The following is a 26,866-nucleotide window of genomic DNA, read 5'->3' on the forward strand; positions in this document are numbered from 1 at the left end:
GTGAAGAGTAATAACATATATGTCTATATACTTTTATGATGTAAGATTTGGGATTTATTATCTAAAAAATAAAAAGTAGAGACAATTGTGTACAGTATGTGGACATGGTATCAATTTATTGCTTCTCAACTCCTAATCTATACTTCTTTGTTCTGTTTGTAATACTCAAGCAATATCCTCTGAAAACTTCTTTATACCTAGCAAAACTATTCAGCTTTGTCAAGAGAAAGCATTAGAGTAATGTTGTAAGGAGACAGAGGTAGCATATCACTTCTTTTTCCGTTTCTCGTCCTGATACCAGTTTTTCATTTTTTTTCTTTTATGGAGCATGGTTGCTGAGGTGCCTTGATGATCACACTGTAAGAGAAAATACAAATCAAAAATAAGAAGCTTGGGCTTCCCCCATGGCTCAGAGGTAGAGAATCTGCCTGCCAGTGCAGGAGTCATGGGCTCAGTCTCTGTTCTGGGAAGACCCCACATGCTGTGGAGCAACTAAGCCAGTGCATCACAGCTATTGAGCCTGTGCTCTACAGACTGGGAGCCACAACTACTGAGCCCATGTGCCACAACTACTGAAGCCTGTGCACCCTCGAGGCCCATGCTCAGCAACAAGAGAAGCCACCACTGTGAGAAGCCCACATACCACAACTAAAGAGTAGCTCCTGCTTGCCTCAACTATAGAAAAGTCCATGCAGTAACAAACATGCAGCACCATCAAAATAAAAAAATAAATACAATTATATATATACCCTGTTGAAAATAAGAGACTATCCCCAACCTGCCTTTTCTTAGAGCATTTACTTTAGAAAACATGTATTTTTGTTTGTTTCTTTGAAATATACACATTTCATCATTTAAAAGAGTAAATGAGTAACCCAGGAACCTGGTAACCTAGTCAAGGCCTAGGAGTCATCTCTTTGAAATGTAATCAAGAAAGATATCAGCTATATAACCTAGTTTCCAGGCACCATGGCAGTTTTAGCTGCCTCCTGACTCCAAATAGCAAACCTAACCTATCTCCAAAAAATTATAATTTTTTTTTCTTTTAAAAGATTTAGCAAAACAAGGGGCTACTCCAATCACCAAATGATTTAGCATGAACTATATATAACAATTGGTGCTATTGAGTCCTCTCACTCAAAGATTAATTATTGTTTATTTGGGGAAAAACATATATATACAATGTATCACTTGGCAACATAAAAAGGTAAGATTCTTTGCTATCTTTAAAAATCTTTAGGGATTGTCTGTAATGCACATCACATTCTAGTTTAATGTTCTTTAAGTAATAAGAACTATTTTTATTTCTCTGCTACTTTTTTTGGAGAGATTTTCTGGGTTGGCAGGAGATTTATTTTCAATTATTTATTTCCCCCCAGTATTAATAGACCTCATAGACTCCCAGTTCAGAAGATGCTTTTATATAAGATTGTTTTCACTCAAGCTATCAGGCTCAAGCTACATAGGCTCCAAGAGCCTATGTAGAGATCATCTCAAGACACATTCTCTTCATCAATGGTCTATTTCTATGAATACGTTGCTACCACCATTCAGATAAACATTTCCCTACTTGGCAAAGACTGCCATAGACCCTCTTTGGCTATGTGTCCTAAGTTACCAGTTTTTCAACCAAGCAAGCACTTCCACAGCAGTTCTGACTATAACTTCTATCACTCTTCCCAACCCATTGACCACTTCTATAAATATTATGTGCCCTACCACATACCTTGTGGCAACCCTGGGTAACTTCCACAGAATAACTCTAGTCTGTACTCTAAGGCAATTTGCATTTACACCAGTATGGTTTTATTTTTGTTGTTGTTGTTTAATTTTGCTTTTGTGTTTAGCAAACCCTCTTCTAAGAGATTTTGAATCTTAGTCCTTGGGCAATGGTCTTCTTTCTTCATCACTCTCCTTTAGTCTACAGAGAGTAGCTTCACATTTGCCATGGTTCTGGGAATCAAGAGGTAGAAGTGTGTATGACTCTTCTATTATTCCTAATACCACACTCACAAAAGATTTGCTTCCTGTACCAACTGTCTTTATCTCTGATAGTTTGGAGATCTTAGTTCTCACTTGGGTAATGCTCCCACTAATGTATACAACAATGAATCCATTGAATTGGAAGATGAGACCAACACCTAGTTGTTTTGGATCCCATAAGCCACTAAGTCAACATATCAAAAAAGGGCTTACCCTATTGGTTGGAAAGATTGGTGCTGCTTACTTAGAGAAATTGGATTGTACTATACAATGAAGGAGCTTCTCAGGTGGTGCTAGGAGTAAAGAATCCATCTACCAATACAGGAGGCATAAGAGAAGTCAGTTTGATCCCTGGTTCAAGAAAATCCCCTGGAGGAAGGCATAGAAACTCACTCCAGTATTCTTGCCTAGGCTATGGTCCATAGAGTCGCAAAGAGTTGGACATGACTGAAGATACTTAACATATATACATACAATGAAGACAAGAAAAAATATGTCCAAGACCAGGAAATTCTTTGAGGGCATATTTTAGCCCTTCTATTTTCAAATGGTAAAGACTAATAGGAAACTACATCATCAAAAAAGGCAGAAATTTTGAAGCCAGATAATTCAAAAGAGATTTATGTAATTCTACATGATAAGGAACTCAAGCCATCTGAAGATTTTGCTAAGGTCTAAGGAAATGTGGAATGGATTATAGGAAAAGAAAGCCATGACCACCAACCATGACCTCAGAATGATGGCTTTTGTACCTTTGCGTATTTATTCTTTGCTTGTTAGCAGTATCTGTGTACAGATATCAGATCCTTTTCTTCTTTGTGGTTCTTCCCAATTTTATTTTATTACAATGTGTTAGAAATTAGCTTCACTATTTAGTTTTTTAATTACTACTAAATTTCTGTTAAAGTGCTACTAGATACTTGGTTATTTTTGTTCAGTAATACTTTGACAGAAATTGACTAATTAACTGGAGATTGATAAAATTACTACTGAGGCTCTTTGACTCCCTATTTTGGGGAGAAAGTGAAACTATTATTGAAAGAGGAATAGCTATATCTTGCTAGGTTTGAAGAATGGTATATATAAAAGGTGAGTAGCAAAAGGGTGGACCATGGCCAGTTATTGATTTAGTTTTTATTTGCTTCAAATCCATCATTGCCATATTTTGTGATATCAGAACTTAACCCATAAACTCTTTTTTGGCCAGGCTTTGTTAATAGTGTTGGAAGGAATGCCACTGTAAGTCAAAAGCCTTGTTTACCAGTAAGAAACCACTCTTCTCTGCACTCCTGACCCCTTCCTATCTCTATTCTGATCTAACCTATTTCAAGGAGAAAGATGACTAGAGGTAGCTCAAAGACATATTGTCCACAATGAGCACTTAAGACCATAAACACCTGCGTATTCTGAGTAACTTTGGGAAGCAGGGGAAATGAAACTTTGTCTTGTGGGCACCAAAGTTAAATTTCTGTCTCATAATAAGGGTGAAGGGTGACCAAATTCAATGTATGGGATTTGGGCAAATTTCATAGTAGGGAAGAAACATGAACATGACCTGGTTGTGAGACCCCTTAGGTCAAACCAATAAATTATTGTTTCTTCCACATCTGAGTACATAATAGAAATTAATGAGTTACATGCTTGACCTTCATTATATCACGAGTACCAGAGTATCTTGTCTTGATAATGAAGAGCTTCATGTAGAAAAGTTTTAGTGAGACAAACTTCCTTGGAATTTTCCCCCAAGTAAGTTGCTCCGGATTGAGCATGAGTGACTCCATATCTAAGATATCATGCAAAGATGGTGTCCTGTTAGTTGGCAAGCTTCAGTTGCATCAGTCTTGAGTACATTGTTATCAAATTTCTACCAGCAGAGGTAGGTGAAAATGCCTAACAAAATATAGAGGCCTGCTTGCCAAAAAAGTTTTTGAGGACTATGTGAGCATATTCATAATGTTCAGTCCTTCAGGCAGTTGAGTCAAAACTGCCATAGTCTAAGATATATTTTCCTTAACTCTGGAAACAGTCTATCAAAAGCAGAAAGGAAAGGAATGATCCCAGATCCTGCAACTTCCACATAACATGCATGTCAACAAATTAGGATGTCTTTTTCAGTCCCATCCTCTTGAATCTTTCTCAGACTGCCATTTGGCTGTCTCTGTGGTCAAGCCAGTCATGTTGGAATAACTGTCCTCAAATACAAGAACTAGATTCAATCATTCCATTGAATTGGGAGCCCCAGTACCTACCAGTCATCTGGGAGCCCATGTTGAGGTGCAACTTTCAGAGCCCCAACAATTGTAATCAGTGCTTTGGGTTCTTGAATTGTACTTTTTGTCTGGAATCAACCCTAGTAATTATTTGTTTTTCCCCTAAGCCCATGATGATATACACTTTAGGGTTGATACAAAAGACTTGAAAATGTTTACAGAAACATTAACTATAAATAATGTAGCCCTAAGACGACTAGGACTGTTTCTCCAAAATGAGCCAAACTTGGTTTTAGTGGCTATCTAAACAAATTAGAAAGTAAGAGGAATCTACAGATACCTAAAATAAAGCAATTACTAAATCAAGGGAGTTGGCAATCACTGCAGACATAATTTGTACTGTTGAGCATGGAACATCTGCTTATAATGGCTAAATGATGGAGGTTAAGTAGAACCTCTGGCCCACATTAGGTAAGGAGTGAAGATAAAGAAAACAACCTAGGATGTTTGGTGTATTTTTAATCCTGTTCACTGCACCAATTGTCTTGCTGTATCTCACTGGGCATATTGTTCATTAAACACAGGGTAGGCAAGGCACAAGTTAAGAGGCTGGAAGGAGATTTGAGGAGCCGTAGGAACTGCAGACACTATTCTCTCCTGGCTGGCACAGTAGCCACAACACAGCCTCTCTCCTGATGGATGCAGCAGCCAAAGCAATAGCCATGCTATATTCTCTCCCCTTGTGGGTGACTCAACAGACACAGGCCTGATGCAGCAGTAATATGCCAGTGCTTTCTAGGCGAAGTTGACGTTTCCCTACAGCACAAAGTACCTCGTAACCAAGCAAGTACCTCATGAAGTGCATGCACAGTGTTACAAGTGATCTCAGTTGTCACATCATCATTACTTACAAAATGTGGGGTGAGAGAGCCTGAACACATTATCTGGGCTAATTTGCTCTTTCCCCACATTCGGAAATTTACATTTTTAAAGGAAAAAACTTAGAGGAAAAAAGTCACCTTTTCAAAAGAAAACTTTGAAATATACTGGCATTGTATCAGTTTGAGTAAATATATATTTATATTGCATATAGCTTAATATTGTATATTTATTTTAATATACTTATTTATATAGTTAATGTATTTATATTTAATATATTGAATACATAATGTTTAATTAAACAGTTGATCCTTGAACAGCATGAGGGTTAGAGGCACTGACTCCCTAGCTACCAAGGTGCAGTTGAAAATCAGAGTATAGCTTACAGATTAACCCTGCATATCTATAGTTCTGTAACCTCAGATAGAACAAATCACTGATTGTGTAGGACTGCAATATTTATTTTAAAAAAATCTGCATGTAAGTGGACTGGTGCAGTTCATACTTGTGTTGTTCATAGAATAATTGTATATATACATATATTTAATATAAATATATCTCTATATAAATAAATATGTAATGAAAGTGAATGTGTTAGTTGCTCAGTCATGTCTGACTCTGTGACCTCATGGGCTGTAGCCTGCCAGGCTCCTTTGTCCATGGAATTCTCCAAGCAAGAACATTGGAGTGGGTAACCATTCCCTTATCTAGGGGATCTTCCTGAGCCAGGGATCAAACCCGGGTCTCCCACGTTGCAGTCAGTTTCTTTACTGTCTAAGTCACCAGGGGTGCCCAATTATTGAGAAAAAATAAGTATGTCCTTCTGCTAAATACCCAGTTCTACCAATGTGAACAATGATTTTAAGTTATTTTCCTGGATCAAAAAATTGCAAATGGAAAAATGAAAACCTCATGGAGACAGTAGTGTGAGTGTGAATTCTCAGGGTGTATGCAGAAAATAGACTTGATATCTATTTTGCAAGACTGTTCTATTACATACACATATAATATATTTCACGAGCATGCTAAGTTGCTTCAGTGGTGTCTGACTCTTCGCTACTCTATGGACTGTAGCCTGTCCATTTCTTCTGTCAATGGGATTCTCCAGGCAAGAATATTGGGGTGGGTTGCCTTGCCCTTCTCCAGGATAATATATATGATATATAAGTAAGTACATATAATATATATATATATACACTTATATAAACATGGGAAAAAAAGCAGAGTCATTGTCCAGATTGGTAGAACTGGGTACTTAACAGAAGAAAACACCTATTTATTTTTTTTCTCAATAGACTTCTCAGTAGAGTCTATGTTACACTGTAACATAAGACTTGATGAGAGCCTGAGAAATTACTGTAAGAATAAGAAAGAAAATACTTTGTCAATTATGATTGGATATTTACTATATTTGAAAACTATAAATTCTGTCTTGCAAATAACTAAAATCACATATACACAAGAGTTTTCGTTGTTCAGGGTGGTGAACAACAAGAGCATCGTGATTTGTAACTCTATTAGGTGTCTGTTTTTTCCCCATCAGCTCTCTTTGCTGAAAAGCTTATAAATATGCCTATAAAATATCAAAAGTTACCATAAAGTGCATTATTTAAGGCAGTAGCATTTTAATTCATAACTTTTTATGGAAAATAAAAATAAATAAAGCCTACTTTTTCATTTTTTTTGGTGTTTTCCTGATCAAACTAAAACAGTACTGTACTTCAAATTATTTTTCACAGTTTACATAACTAATTAACTATCTGAGGTAGAAGCCTACACACCTGCAAAGTCTTCACTATGTTAAGGTCAGATAATCAATTTCCTATCCCAAAAGACAAAACTAATACCGTACAGAGGATTATCACTAAATATTAGCTTTTGTAAGACTGGTGCTTTTCTTGGGAATCCTGCAATAAGAAGTAGGTAGAAAATAGAGTTTCATGTATCTGTATTTTTGAATTCTGTGAAAGTTGCATGGGTGCTTTTTAACTACAGATGAAAAAGATTAATTTTGCTTTGATTCAAGTAATTGCTACTAAACAAATGCATATGAAGCAAAACATAGATTGGTTATGGAGAAAATATTTCCCTTTGTTATGAATATCATTTGAGATTTAATCCTTAATAAATTTAACTCTAATTCTTATACACATAAGAATTTTAGCAGTTTACCTACTATAAACCATTTAATACAACTATTAACTTTAATCCTTGCTACTTCTAAATAGTATCATCAAAAACTAATGGATTTTTATAACCTACAAGTTTAACAGAATTGATAACAGCCCTATGTATTATTTTCTTTTTGTAAGTTCAAATAATGTTGCAATATTCTGTAAAGACTGATTAAATATAAACAATTTCTAAATTTAATGAATGTTATAGATCAGTTTCATTTCATAAGGAAAATACACATGCAATTTTATTCTTCTCTAAGGGTTTTATCTCAAAATTTATTAATGTAATATAACTCATTAATGTTTCAAATCCTCCTATTTTTAATTCTAGGCATGATACATGGACACAAATTATTTAAGTCTTTACCTGGAATGTAAACAAAAGAATCAGTAATATTAATTTTAAAATTATTCCTTTGCCTTTTTAGCTAATTAGACATCTTAGCAAAATTCAACACAATTGAACAAACATGTCTTCTGTGATTTTCTCAATCCCCGTCAGATTACTAGTTTTTTAGTTTTCTTTCATAACTGTTTAACTTGATATATTATTACTGGAATTCCTCAAGTCTGTCTTAGAGTCTGTTGTTTTCTCCATGTCTACGGTATGTCTAAGCTGTGTTTAATCGCTCAGTCCTGTCTGACTCTGTGTTTCCATGGAGCCCACCAGGCTCCTCTGTCCATGGGGATTCTCCAAGCAAGAATACTGAAGTGGGTTGCCATGCCCTCCTTCAGGGGATCTTCCCAAGCCAGGGATCAAACCCAGGTCTCCCACATTGCAGGCGGATTCTTTATGGTTGAGCCACCAGTTGTCTCTAAGTGAATTATTTTATGTACAACTTTTAAAAAACATCTGGTATTATCTCTTATAGTTTTAGTCTATAAAAACCCAGATCCACATATTCAACTGTATTGTTAATAACTCCAGTTGTACAATTATTTCTTAGCCACTTTCAAATTCATATGCTCAGAACTGACAGCCTAATCTCTTTATATCTGTGTTGCTGATCTTGTTCATAATGCCAGTTGTCTTGCTGTTCTCCCTGTTCACTGAACCCAGGGTAGGTAAGGCATGAGCTAAGAGGCTGGGAGAAGACTGGAGGAGCCGAAGGAACTGCAGATATGTTTATTCTCTCTTGGCTGGCCCAGCAGACCTCCTACATGCTCTCCTCTCATGACTAAGCCAAAGAGCACAGCTGTAATTCAGCAGTAATGCCGCCACATTTTAAGTGGAGCTTACATATGTGCATAGTGCAAAGTAGCCCGTGAACAAGTGAGTACCTTGTGACGCACCTGCCCAGTGCTATCTATAAGTGATCTCAGCTGTTACATAAACCTCCAGGCACACATGTGCAGGGCTATAAATGATCTCAGCTGTTACATAGTCATTATTTACAAAACGTGAGATGAGAGAGCCTGACCACGCCATCTTGGCTAATTCGCTCTCTCCCTACAATATCCTACCACTTCCACATCCCCACTCTGCACCCAGGCTTTCACCAATTTAGTGAAGCAATCTAGTCTGCCTGTGTGCTCCATTTCAATAAGCTTTATTTCATCTAACAGGTTGACTCTTCCTAAAAATTAAGGATTACCTTTGACATAATGTTATCTGTCCATTTCCTCCCTACTTTAGTCTTTTAGCACCGTTTTGTAGATATTTAACATCTAAAACACTTACATTCATTGTGCTCCATATCTGCCATCATTCTAGTGCAACTACCATCATCTTGCTTCAAAGAACACGTCAGATCTCTAACATGCTCTCCTGTCTTGTTCCTTAAGTTTTAACCCACTTCCAATTTATTCTCCATATAATAGAGTGCTTTTTTTTCAATAAGCACAAAATTCCAACCTTTCTATAATTCAAACAATTCAATAATTTCCTGTAGTAGTTAGGCTAATTCTCAAGTCTACATATTTGCTCCCTGCTTCTGTGCCATTTCCCATTCATGCTTAACTCACCAATCTTGTCTCTGTTACTGCCACTTTGTACTTCATGTACCAGTTCTACTTACTGTTGGCTCCCCTCTGCTTTGTTTCTTATACAAAATGTAGTCATTGAATCAAAGAAAATATTCTTCCCATTCCAATGAATGACCTGCTCTTCACTTGATTACTTCCTATCCTTTTTTTTTTTTTTCAAATAGACCTAATCTAACTCTCAAATCCCAAATAAGGATTGCTTTTATACTCTCTTAAACTTATTCTTAGCTTTTCTTCATATTATTAATCCTTTAAATTACATATTTGCCTATAACTTTCTCTGTCTCTCCCTCCATTCAGTCCACTTAGTACCTTTAATCTCTCTATAATCATTTATTGGGATTCTTCATTAAATTTAAATATCATGATAGGGTGTTTTTTCTGTATTTGTTTTATTTATTATTGTGTTCCTAGAGTCTTCCAATGCTAATAAATAGCTTGTATTAATATTAAGTATTTGCTGAATGAGCAAAAAATTGAGTAAAACATTATGAATTAACAAATAAACAAGCAAATTATTTATATATATATATATAAATTGCCAAATTTCTTAATGTTAGCACATTTACATTTACTAGTAATTATGTTTATTAAGTTTTCAAAAATTGAGTCAAAAGCAAAAATTTAATATACTCGCCATCAACTTTATATTTGATGCCAAGATGATTACAAAGATTATTGAAGTTCAAAATAGAATAAAAATTAGACATAAGAGCATAATATCATATTAACTAACAAACTTTTGGCTTAAGTTAACTAAACTTTTGGTTAAATTTAAATTAATATGACATTGTAATCTTGTTTACTGTTAATAAAAAACTATAATATTCAGCAAAATTGTGTTATTTCCTGAAAAAAATTTGTTATCTAATGGAAATAACTGAAAATTTTCAAAATGTCTTTGGAGATGAAACTTTCAGCTTTTTTCCCTTATATAACTATTGGATACACACTTTGCAATATAGAAGAATAAGAGGAGATATATACACAAATGAATGTTTTTGCACAGGGATCTAGAGTTTTAAAATACTTTTAATATTGTCATGCTTTTGTATTTAGCAAAATTTGTTGTAGAACTAAATGGTTACATATGCTTTAGTCACTGAAAAGTCATACACTTTTAGGGAAAGACGCTATTATCTTATTGTAGTGTAGGTCTATTCATATTTTAAGAAATGTTTGTTGATTTAATCATCATTGACAGCAAATAAGCTCTAAATACCTACTAACCTATTCAAAAGTATTTTCAGTGTTTACTAAATCAACAGGAGGCTTTGAAGATATTTTGTCTCTCTCTGTGGAGCAGTCTCTTCTGCAAAATTTGATAACAGAGAAGTATTAAATACGCCTTATAAAACATCAGGAATGCAAATAGGAGCACTCAAGTGCTCTGTTTATTACATAGATACCTTCAGAGGAGAAAAACATATTGTAACATTTAATAATAAAGTATGATTTATCTTTATTATGATCAGATCTTACTTTTTTAATATAAAAACTTGCATAAAGTCACATCAACAAAGAACTAATGAAAACTTTGTAAGCTTGGTACCATGGTTCACAAAATTATATAATATGATCTCTGGCTTCAAGGAGCTTAAAACTAGAAATGAACCACTGAGTTACATAGAGGTAGTGTCATAACTTGGAGGTATGAGCATTCAGTTCCAGACCAGCAATAGAGTGAATACTGCAATAAAGCAAGTCACATAAGGTTTTGACTTCCCAAGTTATGTCTACTATCATATAGCCTATTATGTTCCAATAGCATTATGTCTAAAAAACAACATACATATCTCAGTTAAATAATGTGTTGTTGCTACAAAATACTAACCATTATCTGAGCCTTCAGTGAGTCATCTTTCTGCTGGTGTAGGGTCTTACCTCCAAGCTGATGGCTGCTCTTATTTAGTGAAGCCTCTTTCATCCATTTTTTTTTTAAGCCAGATCTTCTGGATAATTTGCTGAAACTTCTACATCAGGATTTGTTCCTTCATATTGCAATTTTATGTTGTGAAGATGGTTTCTTTCCTTAAACCCCATGAACAAATCTCTGTTAGCTTCAAACTTTTCTTCTGCAGTTTTCTCTCTTCTCTAAGTCTCCATAGAATTGAAAAGTTAGAGTCTTCTCTGGGTCAAACTTTGGCATAAGGCAGTGTTGTGGTTGGTTTGATCTTCTATCCAAACCACTAAAGCTTTCTTCATATCAAGGAAAAGGCTGTTTTGCTATCTTACATCCTTACGCTCACTGGAGTAGTACTTTTAATTCCCTTCAAGAGCTTTTCCTTTGCATTCACAACTTTGTTAAGTGTTTGGCATAAGAGACCTATTTTTCAACCTATCTCAGCTTCAACATGCCATCCTTACAAGCTTAATCATTTCTAGTTTTGATTTAAATTGAGAAACTTACAAGTCTTTCTTTCACTTGAACCTTAGAAGCTATTGTAGAGTTATTAATTGGCCTAATTTCAATATTGTTGTGCCTCTGGGAGCAGAGAAGCCTGATGAGAGAAAGAAAGAAGGGGTGGCACTGAGGAATGACTGGTGGGTGGATCAGTCAGGACATGGAACGTTTCTCAGTTAAGTTTGCTGTCTTATATGGGCATGGATTGTAGCACTTCAAAATAATTACAATAGTAATGCCAAAGATCATTGATTATGGATCACAGCAAATGTAATAATAGAAGAAAGAGTTTGAAATACTGTGAGAATTACCAAAATGTGACACAGACATGGACTGAGAAAATATTTCTGGAAACACTGTGTGGGTAGACTTCCTAGAAGCAGGGTTGCCACAAATCATCAATGTATAAGAAATAAAATACACATGAAGTGCAATAAAGTGAAATGAAATAAATGGAGGTCTGCCTGTACAGTATATGTATATTGACTGATCTCAGAGAGATTTTGACAGACAAGAACAAGCAGGGAAGGGGAAAAAATATAATTGCCTTCAGGCCTAGCAAACTTAGAAGAGTTAGTCTTTGAGTTGAATTTTAATGATGAAAGTTGGATAAGTGGAAATTGTAAATTAGGTATCTTCAGAAATATAGACAAAAGTTGGGAAAAGTAAATGATATGTAGTCCAATCTAGTTTTAATTTGAAAATCTAGAAATTCTTAGCAGAGAATAAAAACAGAAAAGAATAATTAAAGCCAGCTCTTATATTTGTAGTTTATATTAAATGCTTTAAGCTTTTAGTTTGGAGGAAATGAGAAGCTATTGAACACTTTTAAAATAGGAATGTTTTCATCATTTCTGTGTTTTCAAGAGGTAACTTTATCCAAACATGACTACTGCATAAGAAAATAGTCTCATTCCCATACAAATTCACTGGTTTAAGGATTATCCATCATTCAGAAACAACTGGCATTAACAAAATGGCCAGACAAAATTAATTTAAGGAAACCAAGCAACTAAGTCTTTTTCCCACATGATAGGATATATTTCTTAAATCAAAGGTCTCTTTATGCTGACATCTAGTCAATACACAGAATGTAGAGAAACCAAAGAAAGGAGGAGAGAGTAGTTTATTAGACTATTAAAACTATCAAAAGTGGAAGAAATTTGCTTTTGTCCCCTACAGTCTTGGAGAGCTAGGAACTCCTTGTGCCCAGAGAATGAATGCTTCTCCAAGAGAAGTAAGTCACAATTTTGATAACCTAGAAGCTAAGACTGTCATTTTGGGTTCCTTATTCATTGAATCTACAACAAATGAGAAAGTTGTGTATTAAGTGTACCTAGATAAAACTGGCTCTCTGCTTCACTGTAGAGACAATGACGATTTTTTTTTTTCCCTAACCAAAGTGACTCACTCTGGTACTTTTTAATTCATCCTGCCCAGTAGTCCCAATAAAGATAAAGCTTTGAAAAACCTGGATGATGTGGAGTGAAGATTTGGGTTTCTCCACTAAGTGAAAGACCCCGTCCAGCAGAAATTAAAGAGAACATGGAAAGGGAAGAAGGTGGATATTATAATATGAAGCCTAATGACTAAACATAAAAAGAGGACTAATCCAAAATGCTTTATCCCAATACATTATTTCATTTTACTAACTTTCCTCCAACTACCTTATATAAAGAACCTTGAAAAGTTGATATTTTAGGTTTCATGTTGGTAGTAAAAATATGATTGTACAATAGAGGATTAAAAACCATTTAGAGAATGTAATGTTTCACCTAAGTAAAGTAAAGAAGGAGATGTTGATGATAAAAAGTGTTGAAGACATGGGATATTATTCACTTGCCTATCCAAATCCACTCTTCATACTGTTATACACTGTTTAGGGCCTCAGGATGGTGGGTGGTTCCATGTATTTATTTAGCTCTATAACCTTTTTGCTTTGGTTTAAGACCACATGTTACACTGGAAGTCCAGCAGGAGACCAAAGAGAGAGATGAATGAGAAGTTGTGTTATGATTTTTTTTTTTTTTCATTTCACTTTGTACCAGCAAAGCCTTTCCACTAAAGGCCACAATTATTGCCAGATGACCTTTTACAGCGTCCTTTCTTTTTAAAATTTCATTAATCACACCCTTCCCTGGCTGCAACCCCCTCATTTTATTAAGACTGTTGCCCCAGAATCATACCTCTGCCCCTTCTTTGATAGAAACCAATTAATCTCATCTAAGTTTCAGGAGGAAGCTTGCAAAGGAATAAAAACAAAAAGTGGTTGAGGTGTTCCCTGGTGGTTCCATGGCTACGACTTCATGCTCCCAGTGAAGGGGGCTCAGATTCACATCCCTGGTCAGGGAACTAGATCTCACCTACCACAGTCAAGAGGTGCATGCTATGACTAAAAGATCCTGCATGCTGCAAGGAAGATAGAAAATCCCTCTAGCCACTTTTGAGATCTGGTTCAGCCAAGTAAGATAAATAAATATTTTTATTTTATTTTATTTTTTAAAAAAATTGGTTGAAATCAAGTATCCCAAAGATGAACAGATATTTGAATCTAGGAGACCTTGAGCTCATTGTAATTCATTAGCATGCTAAATGACACCCACCAGCACCATGACAGTTGATGATTGCCATGACAATGACTGGGAAAGTCCATAAAAGGACTAATGAGAACTGCATCAGTTTCAGGCCCAAATCACACTGCTGTTCTAACACAATTCATGAATACTCCTCTTACTCTTTCCCAATCCCTCTCTAGTACCACAGCCCTACCATATAATTGGTGTCTTCACCTAGTTTGGGTTGAGAAGTTGATTTTATTTGTGAACTAAACTCCTCTTCTCTATTCTTTGGTCATTGAATAAAGCTAGTGCTGTTCCAGTCTCAGCATTCATTCTATTCATTCTGTGACAATCTGACAGGAAAAAGAAACTCCCTGGTTGAGACAAGGGGTCTTGACTCAGATTAGAATCCCAGCAAGGGTCCAATAGACCAATTAGGTAACACTTCTCCTCACATTGTCATAATTTTTTTTGTGATTTTCCTATTCTTATTGCAAACTTTGTGTGCTCTGTGAGTTTGTCTATGACACTAATCTTGCTGACTGTTGGTTTGTTTCTCTATAAAATAATAAAACTGGTTACTGTGATCTTTGAATTGACAAAATTGAGCTCATCAAATATTGTTTTGCCTATTATTGTGTTGATAGCAGTTCATTAAGTGACTGATAGGGTAGGATTTCAATATACATCAAATGGATTTTTTTTTTTTAAGTCATACAATTCTACAGCATCCTTCTTAGGAAACTCAAAGTGTAAAAAAATGCATCTCTGAGTTTTGTACCATAATATATTAATCAGTAATAGAAAAAATGTACTTCATTTTCATAAGCAAATTATTTTTGGATTTACCAAAATGTGGCTGATTTTAAACTGACAAATTTTAACACAGTTGTATAGAAAAACTTTTCATGATTTGTAAGTATTTTAAATGTGGAAACCATTGTTATTAATTTGTTGAAAGTCTATATTAATTTATTCATTGTATTGGTTGTTTCATTTTTGCTTTCATGTTACACAATATCAATATAGTAAACCATATTGCATGTGTCATATTATCAGACTATTAAAGAGAAACTTTACTAGTGTGTGAGATGAGCACAACTGTGTGGTAGTTTGAGCATTCTTTGGTATTGCCTCTCTTTGGGATTGGAATGAAAACTGACCTTTTCCAGTCCTGTGGCCACTGCTGAATTTTCCAAATTTGCTGGCATATTGAGTGCAGCACTTACACAGCATCATCTTTTAGGATTTGAAATAGCTCAACTGGAATTCCATCACCCCCACTAGCTTTCTTCATAGTGATGCTTCCTAAGGCCCATTTAACTTCACATTCCAGGATGTCTGGCTCTAGGTGAGTGTGACTGATCACACCATCATGATTATCTGGGTGGTGAAGATCTTTTTTGTACAGTTCTTCTGTGTCTTCTTGCCACCTCTTCTTAAAATCTTCTGCTTCTGTTAGGTCCATACCATTTCTGTCCTTTATTGAGCCCATCTTTGTGTGAAGTGTTCCCTTGCTATCTCTAATTTTCTTGAAGAGATCTCTAGTCTTTCCCATTCTATTGTTTTCCTCTATTTCTTTGCACTGATTGCTGAGAAAGGCTTTTTAAATCTCTCCTTGCTATTCTTTGGAACTCTGCATTCAGATGGGTATATCTTTCCTTTTCTCCTTTGCTTTTCACTTCTCTTCTTTACACAGCTATTTGCAAGGGCTCCTCAAACAGCCATTTTGCTTTTTTGCATTTACTTTTCTTGTGGATGGTCTTAATTCCTGTCTCCTGTACAATGTCATGAACCTCCATCCATAGTTCATCAGGCACTCTGTCTTCAGATCTAGTCCCTTAAGTCTATTTCTCACTTCCACTCTATAATCATAAGGGATTTGATTTAGGTCATACCTGAATGGTCTAGTGGTTTTCTCCACTTTTTTCAATTTAAGTCTGAATTTGGCAATAAGGGGTTCATGATCTGAGCAACAGTCAGGTCCTGGTCTTGTTTTTGCTGACTGTATTGAGCTTCTCCATCTTTGGCTGCAAAGGATATAATCATTCTGATTTTGGTATTGACCATCTGGTAATCTTTGCCCTGCTTTATTCTGTACTCCAAGGCCAAATTGTCCGGTTACTCCAGGTGTTTCTTGACTTCCTACATCAAGGAAGGGACGTCCCCTATAATGAATTTGCATGCCAATTCCCTATAATGAAAAGGACATCTTTTTGAGGTGTTAGTTCTGGAAGGTCTTGTAGGTCTTCATAGAACCATTCACCTTCAGCTTCTTCAGCATTACTGGTTGGGGCATAGACTTGGATTACTGTGATATTGAATGGTTTGCCTTGGAAACAGAGATCATTCTGTCATTTTTGAGATTGCATCCAAGTACTGCAGTTCAGACTCTTTTTTTGACCATGATGGCTACTCCATTTCTTGTAAGGGGTTCTTGCCCTCAGTAGTAGATATAATGATCATCTGAATTATATTCACCCATTCCAGTCCATCTTAGTTTGCTGATTCCTAGAATGTTGATGTTCACTCTTGCCATCTCCTGTTTGACCACTTCCAATTTTTCTTGATTCATGGACCTAACATTCCAGGTTCCTATGCAATATTGCTCTTTACAGCACCGGACCTTGCTTCTATCACCTGTCACATCCACAACTACATGTTGTTTTTGCTTTGGCTCTAGCCCTTCATTCTTTCTGGAGTTATATCTCCACTGATCTCCAGTAGCATATTGGGCACCTACTGACCTGGGGAGTTCATCTCTCTGTATCCTATCTTTTTGCCTTTTCATACTGTTTATGGGGCTCTCAAGGCAAGAATACTGAAGTGGTTTTCTATTCCATTCTCCAGTGGACCACATTCTGTCAGAGATCAAATTGCCAACATCTGTTGGATCATTGAAAAGGAAGAGTGTTTAAAAAAAAAAAAAAAATCTATTTCTGCTTTACTGACTATGTCAAAGCCTTTGACTGTGTGGGTCACAATAAACAGTGGAAAATTCTGAAGGAGATGGGAATACCAGACCACCTAACTTGCCTCTTGAGAAACCTGTATGCAAGTCAGGAAGCAACAGTTAGAACTGGACATGGACCAATAGACTGGTTCCAAATAGGAAAAGGAATATGTCAAGGCTCTATATTGACACCCTGCTTATTTAATTTATATGCAGAGTACATCATAAGAAATACTGGGTTGGAGGAAGCACAAGCTAGAATCAAGATTGCTGGGAGAAAAATCAATAACCTCAGATGACACCACCCTCATGGCAGAAAGTGAAGAAGAACCAAAGAGCCTCTTGAAAGTGAAAGAGGAGAATGAAAAAAAAAAAAAAAAAGAAAAATGGCTTAAATCTCAACATTCAGAAAACTGGTCCAGTCACTTCATGGCAAATGGATGGGGAAACATTGGCTGACTTTATTTTGGGGGACTCTAAAATCACTGCAGATGGTGATTGCAGCCATGAAATTAAAAGACACTTACTCCTTGGAATGAAAGTTATGACCAACCTAGGGAGATATTAAAAAACAGAGATATTACTTTGTCCACAGAGGTCCATCTAGTCAAGGCTATGGTTTTTCTAGTAGTGATGTATGAATGTGAGAGTTGGACTATAAAGAAAGCTGAGTGTCGAAAAATTGATGCTTTTGAACTGTGGGATTGGAGAAGACTCTTGAGAGCCCCTTGGACTGCAAGGAGATCCAACCAGTCCATCCTAAAGCAGGTCAGTCCTGGGTGTTCATTGGAAGGACTGATGCTGAAGCTGAAACTCTAATACTTTGGCCACTGATGCAAAGAGCCATGACAAAGTGACAAAGACATGCTGATACATGCTGAAAGAATGTTTAAAGCGTAGAATTGTTTTATTCCTTCACTTGCAGGAGAGCTTTCTGTGGCATAAGAGTGGGGAGTAAGCCCCACAATCACAGTTTATGTTTTTTAATGTTAAATTTATTTCAAAATCATTTCTTACAAAATTAATGTTTAGTTAAAATAATTATAGTGTATATTATATTTATGAATATTCTGAATTTAAATACATATGTAATATTTTCTTTTAACAAAATATCTATAATTTCTCATAAATGAGGGCTTATATATACACACTCTAACAAGTTTATTCTTTTTCATCTGTGCCAAATTTCATAATATCTTTCAGTATTTATATTTAAGTGTATTTTGTTGGGCAGAAATGAATAAATATCAAAAAATCCACCTGTTTTCTCTAAGAAATACATGTAAGAAACAATCTACCTGGTTTCTATTAGCTAGAACTATCATAAACTTACAATATTAATTTTTCTCTTTTCTGTATTATTTCTCCGATGTGTAGTGTATGTAATGGGCTGGTGTCACAAGAAAAATAGAAAAATTTCGGCTGGTGTTGTAATGTCATCTGATGAAAATACAAATTACTTTATTATTAAGTAGGGATATAAAATATACATAAAACACTTTATTATTTGATTTGAAAATAAGTTTTTGTTGGTATATATTATATATTTCTTTATCATCTTAAAGGGATTTATTTTTAAAAAAAGATCCAAGAATGCCATTCTGGCAAATCAAACTTTGTAACTAATTTTCACAACAAGAGGCTAGCAGAATCCTCCTCAAAAATATCTCTGAAGAAAGGCAAATTGATGGAGGTGTATGTTCTATGCAATTCAAAATTAGTCACTAAGAATAGGAGGAGCATGCCTATAGTCATTTTTCTATTTATTTTACTCTGTATTTGCAAATTTTCTTCTCTTTTCTCAATGTCAGTTTCTTAGCAAGTTATAAAATTAGTCCTCTTGTTTCCTCATTATGCACATTATGTAAAAGTGAGCTTAGGCAGCTTTATTTTGCATTTTTAAGTTTTCAGCTGTTTCATTTCACTTTTAATTTATGCTATATTGGCCATATTTTAAAATTTGTACCTGTTTGTTAGCTGGCTTAGTACTGTACCCTTGCAGTATCAGCAAGGTTTAGCACACAGTAGACCAATGATGTATTTAATGAATGAATAAATGGCATTGCTATGTGCAAATTGTCAGATTTCTTATATTACAAACTGACTAATCTTCTGTCTAAAGTATTGAAGTTTAACCTCACTCCAATACTCTAGAAACATAAAATCATGCTATCATAAAATGTTCTATTATGCACCAGAAGATCACTATTAACATTTAGTTTCCCAGTGTAGTTATTTTGAATTCCTTGAAAATTTACACATTCTGCTCACTTTAATACATTCTCTTTTGAATGAGGGAGAAACAAAAATAAATAAAAATGATTATATAACGTTTTATGTATCAAATTCAGAGAAGGCACTGGCAACCCACTCCAGTACTCTTGCCTGGACAATCCTATGGCCAGAGGAGCCTGGTGGGCTGCAGTCCATGGGGTCACTAAAAGTCGGACATCACTGAGCGACATCACTTTCACTTTTCACTTTCATGTATTGGAGAAGGAAATGGCAACCCACTCCAGTGTTCTTGCCTGGAGAATCCCAGGGACGGGGAGCCTGGTGGCTGCTGTCTATGGGGTCGCACAGAGTTGGATACGACTGAAGCGACTTAGCAGCAGCAACAGCGTGTATCAAATTACCAATCTACAACATTTAACTTTGGGATTTAATTTTATTTTAAAATAATACTAGCAAGACATTACCTAATCAAGAAAAAAAAGTCTTGTGATTATTATCTTGATTCCAAATATGAAATTAATAACACTAAGTTGTTAATTTCAGTCTCCTTTTACTATATCCATATGACTCAACCAAGTTTGGGTCTAACTTTGAAATAATAGGAAATGCATAAGGGTGGAATCGAAGCATGAAAAAAAAAATTATAGGTGCATAGTAAATGTGATCGTTCATTCTTTAAGGCTGAAAAATGAGAACAAAGAAAATAGACACAAGATAGGGCTTTCTGCTAGAATTAAACTTTATAGTGTTCTAAAGTCTTAGGTCTAGAAATCAAAATATCCTCAAAGTAAAAGATATTATAAACAAAATATGCATAACTTTGTAGAATTTTTGTCTTAAAAGTGTGTTACACTTTCATAGAAAAACAATGGAGCCCTAAAATAGAACTTTAACACATGTACAAATGAGCAAAATAAAATTTCAGGTTTTGTACTAATTGCAAAGCACAACATTGCCACAGAGTATGAAGAGCAGTCAAAAAGTTTCCATTTCCTAAGTGCTTTTTTCAGTTGCTAATAAAAAAATATTTCTTACTCTATTACATTCACGAGTACATCTTACAGCCACAACTCTCTGCCTTGGGCACTTTGTGGTGTCAGAGGCTACCATCTGGAAAGTGGTTGTGTATAGCAAATGAGTTTTAACAGAAACGACTGGGTTGGTTTCCTCCAAAGGAAAGAGCCCCTAACTGTAAAGATTCTTAACACAGCATTGCACTTTGCAGGAGAAGCTGGTCTACCTATTTGCTGTACACACACTTGCCACCAGTTGTTTTATGTGGTCTTGGCTCCCCAGCTGAGACAATTAAGGGAATAGGATTTGGCAATCTGTATAAATATGAGATAAGATTCTGGGTCTGTTCCAGGTTGGCAGAACATGGGATAAAAACAAGGCTTTGCTCCAGAATAAAGACTTTTTAATCTTATAGGCAATGATCGAGGAATGAAAAAAAACAGATGCTAAGAGGATAATGTGGGAAAATATGGAATCCTGGTCATCAGCAAAATATTGTAAATTAAATTAAGTACAGAGAAGTAGCTGTATCCTTCAAAACAGACAGAAGAGAAAATGCTATAAAGCTTTGGGGAGGCATAGCAGATTGGAGTATTTCGCTCTGTATGATGTTTTTGTATACACTGTATCTAGCTCTACAGTAACCATTCTAGCTATATTCATATCAGTTTCTATAATATACCATGCTATTGAGTCCAAAGTCCTGTAAAGAAAATAGTTATGGAGATAGAAATTTTGGAAAAGATGAATGGGGTAAGGACATGCTCCTTAACAGACATATTGTTCTACTAAATAGAACTACTGTTAAAGAAAAAAAAAAAACAACTTCCTGATTAAACAAAAATTGTTTAGTGATGTTTAAGGTTTTTCCAGGGAACATTCTCACCTTTAGGATTTTTTTACATAGGAAATCTAAAAATAGATACATGTACATTAAAGTCCTAACTGCTATGTTCATTTGTGTTTGGCACTACTGCTTTTTTTCTTCACTTTAAAGTGTCCTATGGTCAATATGTTTTGTTTTGTTTTTTTAAAGAAAATATAAAAGAAAAAGATTCATTTTCTTTCTCATTCTTATAAAACCAGTAATTGAAACTATTTTAATTAAGTTATATATTTCTAGGAAAAAAAATCTATTAATGCACAGATGATTTTAGAAGCTATATTTCCTGCCTTGACTTCTAGTCCAAACACTAGACTCATATCAATATTTACTTGATACCTCAACAAGACAAACATCTCAAAGCTAAAAAAAAAAAAAATCCCAAAATAAAAACCTTAACTCTGCTGTCACTTAAACTGCATATCAATCACTCTTTCAATTTGTGAAAGGTAACACTAGTATCCAATTGCTGAAAACAACGCTAGCACCCAGTTGTCAAATCTAAAATAATTGTATTTCCTTTGATATTTCTCCCTCAAAGCTACATTCTTCACACTTGATTCCATCAGAAAATTCCTTTTATGCTACCTCTAAACATATATGGACTTCGCCTATGTTCTTACGTGTACTTTACTGTCTCCCTAACAAACGCCACTGTCAACTCTCGCTGAGATTGCTGTAAAAAGGAAAAAGGGAAAAAAGGTAGGAAGGAAGGCAAGCAACCACATTGTGAAGAGGGGAAAGACTGAAGCTTCTTCCTCTAAGTTATGAAAGCCTTGGGGTGGTCTGGCCCCAGTCCTACAGCTCATTAGTCCATCTTTCCTGCTGTGTTAAACTCACATATAGTTTTAGTTTTTCACATATGATAATCTCTTAACCACTTAAGAATCTTTGAAATAGGTGATTTGATTTCCTGGACTATTCTTCCTTCTCCTCTTTCTATGGTGAATTCCCTGACCTTCAAATTTCTCTTGAATATCACCCTTTTGCCCATCTAGTCTAAGGAAATACACATATCACTATCACATCACTTACTTTAATTCCTTACATACTTCACCCTATCTCACATCTCTCTCTTACACACACACACTCAGACAGTTTGTATCTCTCTATCAGCACAGAACTTCTTTAAGATCAGTTCAGTTCAGTCACTTAGTCATGTCCGACTCTTTGTGAACCCATGAACTGCAACGTGCCAGGCCTCCCTGCCCATCACCAGCTCCCAGAGTCCACCCAAGCCCACGTCCATTGAGTCGGTGATGCCATCCAACCATCTCATCTTCTGTCATCCCCTTCTCCTCCTTCCCTCAATCTTTCCCAGCATCAGGGTCTTTTCAAATGAGTCAGTTCTTCGCATGAGGTGGCCAAAGTATTGGAGTTTCAACTTCAACAACAGTCCTTCCAATGATGGACTGGTTGAATCTCCTTGCAGTCCAAGGGACTCTCCAGAGTCCACAACACCACAATTCAAAAGTCAGAGAATTTAATAGCACTGAGTACCAATGCACTCTGATCATTTAGAACAGTGACGGGCAAATAACTTTAATTACATAAATACTTGTTAAATAAATGAATGGGTAGAAAGGTTACTTATTTTAATACCTTAAAATTGTATGTAGTTTTAATAACCAGACTAATGCCATTGTATTTCATTTTAAGTTTCAACTCAAGCTAGCCATATTTGAAATATGCTTTTTTTCAAGAGGAAAATTGAAAAGGTGTACTTATTTTAATAAAATACTATACATTGTCTAATATTGATGAATCATTCTTTAAAAATATTCTATTGAATTCACCTAAAGTAAAGTAAACAAATTATATACTCATAAATATAGTGAATCAAATTATTTTAACATTTGTTTGATTATCCATACTATTAGCTTCTTAAAACCTTAGTTGATTTCAAAATCATTATTACTTTACTATTTTTCTTAGCTGATATTCATTGAATATTCTAAACAAAACATTGAGCTAGTGAATATTTTACATTTATTTGAGTTCAATTTCTCTCCTAAATAGATTTGCTGGGCTGGAGACTGTCATACATTTTATAGTAATATGCAGCTATTGTAAAATAAAATGAAGAGTAGCAACCTTAAGCAGAATAGGTAAATTTAAATAGGAAATGACATCTTCTCAGGTGGCTCAGTGCTAAAGAATCTGCCTGCCAATATAGGAGTCTCAGGTTTGGGTTCCAAACCTGGGTTGGGAAGATCCCTTAGAGGAGGAAATAACTACTAGAAAATATCAGAATAATCTAGGGTACCCCAATCAGAAACTGATAAAATATTTTCTTTTAGAAAGTATTTGTTAAACAATAGATGTTATTTTCCTATGATTAATTGTGTTTCTCAACTAAGTATAGGTTAACATAATGAATTTTGTTTCCCTACTTTATATATAACTTGTCTGTTTCTATCAGGGCAATGTTAACAACTTGCATTTGATGAAAAAAGATAGTGAGCATTAGTATACTATTTTTATAACCTGCTCTCATTCTTAATTGATAAAAAGTATGCTCATTCTAAACATTATTAGTAACTGAAGGATAATTAACTAAAAATGTTCCCATTGTTTTAAGTGAAGCATTTCTGGCAATTAGCACAAAGAAAGTGATTTCTGAAGATGTGGCAGCTGGAAAAGTGAATCCCTTAATGCTATGAGAAAGCAACAGTGTTCATTTGTAATTTTTAATGACGTTAGTACTTTTAGTCATTTTAATCTATCTTCATACACCTTGATAGCAATACTGTTTAAAATTACTATCCAGTTCTTATAAAAGTATTGTATTGCTATGAATTACTCAAAAAGTAAGCTAGATGGTGCTAAAGAACACCATTCTATTTATTATATGCTCATATTTACAACGTGATTGTGTTGGTGAAAAGGAATGAAAAGTTAGGGATCTATCACATTGACTTGAAATTTGGTATGGCACTATGAGTTAAACAAAAAAAGTTTACAAAGAAATCATTCTCAAAATAGGGTAAAACTAAGATATTCATAAGCTAGAATTGAAGTATAAGATGCATGATCACAAAATAATAATCCTTACTGTACAACAAGTCTATGAAGAATTTCTACTACAGACATCTTACTATTATTTTCATAAACTGTGGTAAATGTACATTTTCATAATTTTGTGATAACTTTTTTATTTTTTGCACATAATTTAAAATTTCAATTTTAATTAAATTAAATTTAAAATAATTTTTAAAACCTCAATTTTGTTAGTAACCCCAATTATATTTATGTCTGAAAGAAAACTGATGTTTCAATTAAAAATATCTAAATTTTTTCTCAAATTAAAGTAGTCTTTTTGGACTCCTACGGCTGATCTGAATTCCACTTGCTGGTCTGAATGACTCTGATGCAGTTTGAGAAGTTTTTGAAGGGCAGGTGCCTCCTTGAGCCTTGATTTTAGCTTTCTGAGACTTTAAGCCCAAAAGAATTGTGAGATAACACCTTTTTTAAAAAAATAACCATTTGATGCATATATGGATATATAATTATATCTCATTGTGGCTTTAATTTTCATTTCCATAGTGACTAGTGATAAATGCATTTCCATTAAATATTGTTTATTTATTTTTTTTATCTTGACACTGGCATGTTACCTTATAAATTGTATGTTTCATGCATGCATATTCAGGGACTGATAAATTTTCCAATCTATGAAAAAGGTATATTATCTTATACTCACAAAATCCTCCATGATAATGATACACAAACATCTGAACATGTTGCTGGTTCAGAATGCTAGCAGGTAGAGGAGGGTCAAAGAAGATCTTCCCTTGTGGGCCACAGCTCTTGGCAAGGACACAAAGAAGAATTGAGGGTCTTACTCATAGCAAAAAACAAGTTTATTAAGGAAAGAACAGAAAGAACACCACAGGGGAGAAGTGGTCCAAACCAAGAGAGGCACTGGCACAAAAATGTCAGGTGTGTGTGTGTGGGGGTAGGGTGGGGGGGTATGTTTTAAAGGTAGGACTTTTACATTTTCACTTAGGGGTCATGTTCTGACAGTTTTGATTGACATTTATAAGTTACATAATGACAGGCTCTATGGTGCATGTCTTTCCCATAATTCAGTCCATTGTAATCGAACACATGTATGTATAGAATATTTATGAACCCCTAATAGTGAAGGACTAGGGAAGCCTGGTTTGCTGCAGTCCATGGGGTCTCAAAGAATCAGATGCAACTTGGCGACTAAATAACAACAAAGCAACAACAATAAACTCCTGGCTACTTAAGGTCACTTAAGGACAGAGCTGTGCATCAAGGGCACAAATATACAAGTTGGGGAAGCCCCTGTGGTTGGTTTGTATCCACTGTGTGAAAGTCTGTTGCTATTTTGTAGCTTATCTGTGAGCATTTCTGCCCCACACTGGAGTGTGTTGGAGTGGAGTTTAGAGATTAGCTTGCATCCTTTTTGGCTAGGTCACCCCTCCCTTGCTCACAACTAACTTTCTACCTAACAAGATGGAATCAGAAATCTTTTTAATGCCTTAAAAGTAACAAGATATCATTAGCATCAGGAATTATAAGACTATACATTGTTTTTCCAGTTAGTGAGGAATTATTAAGTACCTTTTGTAAGGATATAGCTTGATAGCATGTTTCATATTCTCAAAGGAACCAGCAACTAGATTTGAGAGAGAGTAACTGATACAGGGAATTAAGGAAATTAAAAAAAAAAAAAATTATAAGAATATCCCAAGTTTACCATAGGCAATATGGGCCCTTTTCTCTTGTGATTTCCGTAAGGAGGGTATTAGAAATTAAATTAAAACTCTGATTACTTAGGTTAATTCTTGCTTAAAATTGCAAAAAAAAAAAAAAAAAAAAAATGGGGGCAACAGTTATACAACAATAGTGTACAGTGCTTGAGAAACAGGAGAAAAAGTATAAAATTAAGAACAAGCAGATTTTTGAGCTATGTTGAAATTTTATCCAAAAAAAAATTCATATGTAATATAAGGCAGCGTCATTATATCCTCTCACTCCATAAAAAATATAACACTGCTTTATGTTTATTTTTACATTGTTTCATTCAATACAGTGGAGAAGGCAATGGCAACCCAGTCCAGTACTCTTGCTAGAAAAGCCCAAGGACAGAGAGGAGCCTGGTAGGTTACAGTCCATGGGGTCACAAAGAGTCGGACACTACTGAGAAAATTAGCAGCAGCAGCGGTTTTCAATACAGCTGTGGAAAGTTTTCAGAAACAAACCTGTAGGTACTTATTCTATTCACCTTCTGAACCCTCTACATGAAGGATCAGATGAATAAACTGCCTGTGTTTCTTTTTCTGTTTGAAAGGTAAACCAAAGCTTTTTGCAGGAGCCTAAGTGTGAACGAAACACAAACATACACATATACAAGTGAATTATAAAGTGCAAGAAGTTGAGAGCAGATGGATCAGTTGTGCTAGTAAGACTGTAACAAAATCATCTTCTCAGAGTTGAGGCTGTTGTTTCATCATTCAAAGCATGAATACCAGAATATTCCAACAGGTTAAAATAAAAAATACAGATTAAGCTGGGTGAAATGTTAATCATGTAAAGCAGAACTGAAAGATTT

At 35.1% G+C, this 26,866-nt stretch overlaps 1 pseudogene; it reads right to left on the bottom strand.

Annotated features, from left to right (window-relative positions):
* Positions 1 to 267: 267 nt before the first annotated feature.
* Positions 268 to 26,866, bottom strand: part of LOC133049340 (mitogen-activated protein kinase 1-like) — a 60,195-nt pseudogene continuing 33,596 nt past the window's right edge.

The sequence above is a fragment of the Dama dama genome, chromosome 30 (genome assembly GCF_033118175.1).
Source record: "Dama dama isolate Ldn47 chromosome 30, ASM3311817v1, whole genome shotgun sequence".
Lineage (NCBI taxonomy): Eukaryota > Metazoa > Chordata > Mammalia > Artiodactyla > Cervidae > Dama > Dama dama.